Consider the following 8,691-nt stretch of genomic DNA (forward strand, 5'->3'; position numbering starts at 1 on the left):
GTGGCGAACAATAGCAGGGTTTTGTTGTCCCTCACTAAGGTTTTGAGGTTACTGATTAAGCATATATACACCTTTCAGAAGTCATGCTGGGGGGGATTCCCCTTGCACTCCCCTTTTTTGTTTTTCTAAAACCATTTTTAGTGTTTGATGTGTGCGTTCAATGATGGCCTGGCCTTGTGGTGAATGGGGGATGCCAGTAATGTGTTTCATGCCCCAAAGACTAAGAAAATTTTGGACAAAGGAACTAATATAAGTGGGACCATTGTCTGTTTTGATTTGTTGTGGTATAACTAAAATGGCAAAGGCTCCATGCCAATGCCATATGACATCTCGTCCTTTTTCTCCTGATTCCGCAGTAGCCCAGATAGTATGAGAAAAGGTGTCAATAGAGACATGAACATAACATTGACGGCGAAATTCAGAAATGTGTGTGATGTCTGATTGCCAAATTTGCAGGGCTTTTAGACCTCGTGGATTTACGCCTATGTTAGGGGAGGTAGCAAAAGGTTGTCAATCAGAGCAAGTCTGAACAATGGCACAGGCTTCTGCCCAGGATAGCGCAAATTGTCACTTCAAGGCACGCACTCACTGGTGGAAAAATGTATGTGATAGTCTGGCTTGCTCAGATCGGTTGGTTAGAGTGGTGGTTTGAAGCACCGCTCTAAGGCGATCGGCTCGAGCATTGCCTTCTGCTATAAATCCAGGTAAATTGGTGTGACTACACATGTGCAAAACATAATATTGATTGATTAACGTCCAAAGCAGCTTAAAATAATAGAATGTTTGAATCTGTGGCTTCTTTTAGCCACAAGCAGTCGAGTCTAGATACAACACCTGCGATATACTGTGAATCAGTGACCAGATTCATTGGCCGATGGCAGTGTTGAAAAGCAAAAACAATGGCTGCTAATTCTACTATTTGAGCTGATCCCTGAACTATTTGTTCTTCGTGGTGCCACTCCCGATTTTCATGCCAGACTGTGATTGCTCTGCCTGTCTTTCCTGAGCCATTTGTAAAATAAGTTGGACCCAGGGCAGGTGTCTTTTGACATAAAATTGGGCGCATTAATTCAGTTTCAGTAATGAAGGTAAAAAACTTGTGTGGTTGGTGATGAATGGTTAGTTCTCCTGAATAGCCTGACATATTTGCAGCTCCTGTCTATTATGTAAGGCCCATGTAAGATATTGTTTTGTGAGGGGGACATATATCGTATTTGGGTCTTTCCCTGTCAATTCAACTGTCCGTAAGTGTCCTTTGTTTATAAGCTGTGCTATTTGTTCACAAATTGTGACTATGGTTTTTGAATATTGATGAGGTAAGAATAACCATTCCAAAATGCTTAGAGGGTCGTGGTTATTTTTGGGGAGCCACTGCACTAACAGCCCCTTAAGGTGGTGTGGCCCCTGGAGGATATATAAAGTTATGGACTGCTTTAGATTCACACAGTAAGTTGTTCTAGTTGAAATTAAGCCAGATATAATAGTCAGTGTTTTCTTAGCCTCTGAGGTGAGTTATCTTGGTGATGAAAGACTGGCATCCCCTTTCACCAATGCAAACAATGGAGCCAATGTTTCATTATCGATGCCCAATAGTGTGTGCACCCAGTTGATAGAGCTGACTAAGTTCTGTACATCATTTAGCATCCTGATGTTAACGTTGAGCTGTATTGATTGTGGTTGAATTGTCTGTTCTAAAATTTTCCAGCCCAGATATTTCCAGGGTGCCTGTCTCTGTATTTTTTCCAGGGCTATTACTAGCCCCTGTTCTTCCAAACAGCTTTTGGTAAACTGAATCATTGGCTCTAATTATTGTGGCTCAGGGCCAGCCAAGAGAATATCATCCATATAATGATAACAAATTAGTTGTGGAAAGCGCTGTCTTACTTTTGATAAAGCCAATGCTACATATAATTGACAGATTGTAGGACTACTTTTCATGCCCTGTGGAAGGACTGTCCAATGATATCGTTCCATTGGAGCTTGCTGATTGATAGATGGTACCGAAAATGCAAATCGTGGGGTGTCTGCTTCATGGAGAGAGATGGTAAAGAAACAATCCTTTAAATCCGTAACAACAATATCCCAATTTTTGGGTAACATTGTGGGAGATGGCATACCTGGTTGAACCGCTTCCATGTCTTGGATTACTGCATTGATCACACACAAGTCATGCAGTAATCGCCATTTACCTGATTTCTTTTCGATCACAAAACCAGGAGTGTTCCATGGACTTGTGGTAGGGACAATATGATTTAATTGTAATTGTTCCTGTACCAACCCTCTTAATGCTTGTGCCTTTTCATGAGGTAGGGGCCACTGACCCACCAACACCGGTCGTTCTGTTAGCCATGTGAGTTTTAGAGGCCGAAGGTGATCAGTGACCCCCTCTAAAAAGGCCAGGCATCCACACTCAGAGTTACTCCCCACATACTCAACACATCTCGCCCCCATAGATTAAAAGGACAATTGGCAATATAGGAACAAGTAGTCGCAACCCACTCCTCTGGGTTGATTAGCTGTATCACTTCTGCACTCTGCCATGACAATGACATGCCTCTGATATCAGTGAGATCTGTTTGTGATTGAACAGTGTTCCAGGTGCGCCAAAAATGGGCCCCAATAACTATGACGTCCGCACCTGTATCAATTAACCCCTTAAGTTTGACTTGTGTCAGTTCACCCTGATTTTCACGTAAGATACACTCTGCCATAGGTCTATATTTCTCCAGTCTCTGTGCACATAAGTAGCCAGTTTGCCTGTGGACCCAAATCCACCTGACCCACATATCAGGGTCCACATTAATAGAATCATAGAATCATAGAATCATAGAATAGTTAGGGTTGGAAAGGACCTTGAGATCATCCACTTCCAACCCCCTTCCATGGGAAGGGACACCCCACACTAAACCATGTCACCCAAGGCCTCATCCAACCTGGCCTTGAACACCGCCAAGGATGAAGCATTCACAACATCCCTGGGCAACCCATTCCAGTGCCTCACCACCCCAACAGTAAAGAATTTCTTCCTTATATCCAATCTAAACTTCCCCTGTTTAAGTTTGAACCCATTACCCCTTGTCCTGTCACTACAGTCCCTGATGAATAGCCCCTCCCCAGCATCCTTGTAGGCCCCCTTCAGATACTGGAAGGCTGCTATGAGGTCTCCAAGCAGCCTTCTCTTCTCCAGGCTGAAAAGCCCAAACTTTCTCAGCCTGTCTCCATACAGGAGGTGCTCCAGTCCCCTGATCATCCTCGTGGCCCTCCTCTGGACTTGTTCCAACAGTTCCATGTCCTTTTTATGATGAGGACACCAGAACTGCACACAATACTCCAAGCGAGGTCTCACAAGAGCAGAGTAGAGGAGCAGGATCACCTCCCTCGACCTGCTGGTCATACTCCTTTTGATGCAGACCAGGATACGGTTGGCTTTCTGGGCTGCGAGCGCACACTGCCAGCTCACGTTCATTTTTTCATCGACCAACACCCCCTAGTCCTTCTCTGCAGGGCTGCTCTGAATCTCTTCTCTGCCCAACCTGTAGCTGTGCCTGGGATTGCTCTGACCCAGGTGTAGGACCTTGCACTTGGCATGGTTAAACTTCATCAGGTTGTCATCAGCCCACCTCACAAGCGTGTCGAGGTCCCTCTGGATGGCATCCCTTCCCTCCGGCATATCAACCAAACCACACAGCTTGGTGTCATCGGCAACCTTGCTGAGGGTGCACTCAATCCCACTGTCCATGTCACCGACAAAGATGTGGAACAAGACCGGTCCCAACACCGATCCCTGAGGGACACCACTCGTTACCAGTCTCCAGCTGGACATCAAGCCATTGACCACAACTCTTTGAGTGCGGCCATCCAGCCAGTTCTTTATCCACCGAGTGGTCCACCTATCAAATTGATGTCTTGTCCTGGGTTCAGCAGCAGCAGTCAGTTTTTCTTCTTAGTAGCTGCTGCAGCACTGTGTTTTTGACTTTCGGCCTGGGAACGGAGCTGATAACACAGATGTTTAGACTGACCAAGGACTTTGAGAGTCTCATGCTCTGCCAGGGAGGAGGAGAAGCCAGGAGGAAGCAGGGACAGGACACCTGACTCAAACTAGCCAAAGAGGTATTCCATACCACAGCACGTCATGCCCAGGAGGTAGAACAGAGAGTTCCCGGAAGGGCTAGAACACTGCGGGGTGGGGGCGAGGTACCGGTCGGTGAGCGGTTGTATTCTCTTCCTTGTTATTTCCTTTATCATTATTACTATTAGTGGTAGCAGTAGTGATTTGTGTTATACCTTAGTTATTAAACTGTTCTTATCTCAACCCGTGGGAGTTGCATTCTTTTGATTCTCCTCCCCGTCCCTCCAGAAGCGGAGGGAAGAAAGGTGGGGGGGGAAGTGGACTTCGTGGTTCTGATTTACGGCCTGGGCTTAAACCACGACAGTTCTTTTTTGGCGCCCAACGTGGGGCACGAAGGGTTGAGATAACGACAGATCTGACTGAGGCACAATGCTGATTTATTGGCTCTCAAAGTTGTTTCTCTTGATGCCACAGTTTCAGTATGCTGTAGCTTACTTAGAGCCGGTATTTGCTGTGTTAGTGTTTATCAAGTGTGGGCCTTGGGCTAAGGTTCTTGTTTCACTGTACCTTATGGTAACGACTTGTAATACGGGCGGGCTCCGGCAGCAGGGCGGGATGGACGTGGCCGTGGACTTGTACCTGGCCGTCCCGCTGCTCTTCACCGTCCTGGCCCTCGTCCTCGCCTCTGTCTTTGTGAGGCTGCAGGGAGCTGAGGGGGAGCGGCCCCTGGTGCCGGCGGCGGACAAAGCGGCCCGGGAGAGGGGCCCCGGGGACCAAGCGGCGGCAGGAGCGGGGCCGGAGGCCGGGAAGGAGGCGGCTGCCGAGCAGCAGGAGGAGGCGGCGGAGGAGCCGAGCTCCGCGGCCGAGCCCAGCCCCGTGGCAGCCGAGAGCATTCCCCAGCAGCTGCCCACCGAGCCCCGTGAGCCTGAGCCCCAGGAGGATGCAGGAGACCATGCAGCACTTTCCAGCAAGGCAGAGGAGGAAGATCTGGACTCAGAAAAAGGGAAGCTGGTGGTGAGAGAGCCGGCAAGCATAGCAGCATCATTTGAGAGTTCTGAAGGTTTTGAATGGCCTTTGGGTACCCTTGGAACCTGCCTGCTGATTGTGATGGGGATCACCATGTTGGCACACACACAGAGTGTGTTTTACCCACAGCCATTTTGTCTGATCCCGAGAGTTAAGCAGAGTCAGGTTTGGGTCTTGTCTGAGTTTAGACAATACAGGGGGACTGAGAGGTTTTCCCCAAGGCTGCACAGCCATGAGTGTCATGGTGTGTGGGACAGTGTGGGCGAGTATCTAGTTCACTGGGCCCCTCCAGTGCTTTGGAAGCATCGGAGATGGAAGGCAGTTGTATGGAGTCCTCAACAACAAGTTGCAGAGACTGCTGCAGGGGAGGGTGAATTATTTTGAGCCTGATGGGCCCATGACACTTCAGGCCATCAGGGCAGAGATGCAACATAGAGATGGACTCATGATCGAGGAGTGGACTTAGCAATGGACTATATCGCCCAGGTTATTCATGAGTGTGCACACTGCACACAGCCTCTCCTGCTCTGAAAGACTGTTACAAGAGATGGAGCCCAACATCATGGACCAAATGGACTCAGCAGCTTTATAGGGATTAGTCCGTGCACTAAGATAACAGTGCACTGAAATGAGAGTGAGAGTATATGGATAATGTGGGATCTGAGCATGACGTGAATGGTATGGAATAAGGGGTGGATACTGTCCTGGGTTCAGCAGCAGCAGTCAGTTTTTCTTCTTCTTAGTAGCTGTTGCAGCACTGTGTTTTTGACTTTCGGCCTGGGAACGGAGCTGATAACACAGATGTTTAGACTGACCAAGGATTTTGAGAGTCTCATGCTCTGCCAGGGAGGAGGAGAAGCCAGGAGGAAGCAGGGACAGGACACCTGACCCAAACTAGCCAAAGAGGTATTCCATACCACAGCACGTCATGCCCAGGAGGTAGAACAGAGAGTTCCCGGAAGGGCTAGAACACTGCGGGGTGGGGGCGAGGTACCGGTTGGTGAGCGGTTGTATTCTCTTCCTTGTTATTTCCTTTATCATTATTACTATTAGTGGTAGCAGTAGTGATTTGTGTTATACCTTAGTTATTAAACTGTTCTTATCTCAACCCGTGGGAGTTGCATTCTTTTGATTCTCCTCCCCGTCCCTCCAGAAGTGGAGGGAAGAAAGGTGCGGGGGGAAGTGGACTGCGTGGTTCTGATTTACGGCCTGGGCTTAAACCATGACATGTCTCTTCAATTTAGAGACAAGGATGTCATGTGGGACAGTGTCAAACGCTTTGCACAAGTCCAGGTAGATGACGTCAACTGCTCTGCCCCTGTCCATCAGTTCCGTAGCCCCATTATAGAAGGCCACCAAATTGGTCAGGCAGGATTTCCTCTTAGTGAAGCCATGCTGGCTGTCACCAACCACCTCCTTGTTTTTCATGTGCCTTAGCATGTCTTCCAGGAGAATCTGCTCCAAGAGTTTGTCAGGCACAGAGGTGATACTGACTGGTCTGTAATTCCCCGGGTCATCCATTTTCCCCTTCTTGAAAGTGGGGTTTATATTTCCATTTTTCCAGTCGTTGGGAATTTCACCTGACTGCCATGATTTTTCAAATATGACGGCTGCAGAATAGGATTAGATGGCAAATGCATTCCCCTCCCAGTACATGTACCGGAGGAGTTGAGGTCCATACCACGGCTTGAATTTGACCACAATAATCTGAGTCAATGACATCTGGTAATACAAACAACCCTTGGAGTGTCGCACTTGATCGCCCTAACAATAAAGCACTAAACCCATCCCCTAGAGGTCCTGTTAACGTCCTGTACAGATGTGTCAGTCAGTGAGATGTTGGTGGCTGTGAGGATATCCACTCCGGAACTGCCAAGCTTGTCCTCGGCGAATACAGTTGTTTGGAACTATTTGTGTGGGGTGCAGTCCCATCTCGCGCTCCACTTCCCAATCATAGCTCTCCCTTGTTGTTATGTTTAGAATGACATTGATTAGCATAATGATGACACTTTTTGCATAGTCCAGGTTTATTCCCTTCAGCTCCCATTTGTTGTAGGCAATCTCTTTCAAAGTGACTGGGCATACCACAGCTAAAACAGTGTTTTTGATTAACTCACAGGGCCGCTGCTAACGCTCTGGCAAAACTTTCATTTTGGTGATCAATGGAACCTACACGATTACAGGCTTCCAGCATGTCTGTGATTGATGGATTCCTTAAAGTTTGCAAAATTTTCTTACAGTGTGGATTCGCATTTTCAATCGCCAATTTAAGCAGTAGCACCTCCTTAGCAGTTTCGTGTTCTACCTGCTTATCTACTGCATGGTGGAGGCGATCAATAAACTGCATATATGGCTCATCCATGCCCTGCCAGATACTTGTAAATGCTTTCAACATCTTTCTCATATCTGGAAACTTTAGTATAGCTTGGAGAGCTAAGTTGGCAGACTGCTGTAAAATTTCCGGAGCCAAACGGGCTTGCAATTGTGGGGTTGCTACAGGTGCTTCTCCCATAAGCTGTGGAACGCCTGCCCCTACCAGAGGATCCCCCAATTGCCGGCCCAAATTTTTGATTGCTGCTGCGTCACAAGCCTTGCGTCAATGCACCCTGAAGAGTGCCTTTTGTGTGGGTGTAAAAATTAAGTCAGCCAGAGCCAACATATCAAAAGGAGTCATGAGTTCACCTTCCACGGCTGTTTGTAATAAGCCTCGCGTAAAAGGCGACGCCAGGCCATATTGCATTATTGTTTTCCTAAGCTCCTTTACCAGTACCCAGCTCATTGGCTTCCATGTATTAGGTGCCTGATTACGAACAACTACAGGGAATGTTAAATTCACCAGTTCTCCTTCTGCTGCAGCTTGGAGTTGAAGAGAGCCCCAGCGAGCAGCAGGATCATAGTCCCCGTCTCATCTAACGTTAACTGTTCCAAGGCAGGAAGGACAGAGACAGCGCTGGTGGTCTGCGCAGATTTGACAGGCTCCAGAGGAGGGTCAGGGCTAGAGCATTTAGTGAAAGCCGGTGCTCCCACAGCGACAGGAGCTGCTGTAGATTTATTGGGGTCATCGGTATGACGACGTACCTGTTTCAACGCCTCATATATTAAACGCCAAGCTGTCATTAATGGCACCACTCCTTTATCCCCTCAAGAAGTAGCATCCCACAGCTTCTCCTTTGCTTGTTCCCAAATGCATAATTTGAAGGCCGTAGCAGAATCTGCAGTCAGCCCCTGCCCCTTTAACCAGGATAAAAGGGATCGAACCGCTTTTTCATCGTATTTCACTCCTTGTTTAGCTAAGAGCTTTAACAATAAGGTGACAATTGACTTTTCCTCAATCTAAAGCTGAGACCCCATTGTCCTGACCACTCACCTCAATGGTGCTATTACGTTTCTAGGCGCCACCTCTCTGATCCACTGCTTGCTCACGTAGTCCCCGAGCTGCAGCTCTCTGGTCTGCTGCTTGCTTGTTCAGTCAGCTCTCCACCAGTGCTCTGTCATCCACGTTCGAGCTCCACATTGGGCGTGGAGATTAACTGCACGGACTCTCGTATCTTCAGAACCAAAGACTCCCTTTATTCAAGATTGCAACAATTATGTGT

The sequence above is a fragment of the Psittacula echo genome, assembly GCF_963264785.1.
Source record: "Psittacula echo genome assembly, chromosome: 2".
NCBI classification, from domain to species: domain Eukaryota; kingdom Metazoa; phylum Chordata; class Aves; order Psittaciformes; family Psittacidae; genus Psittacula; species Psittacula echo.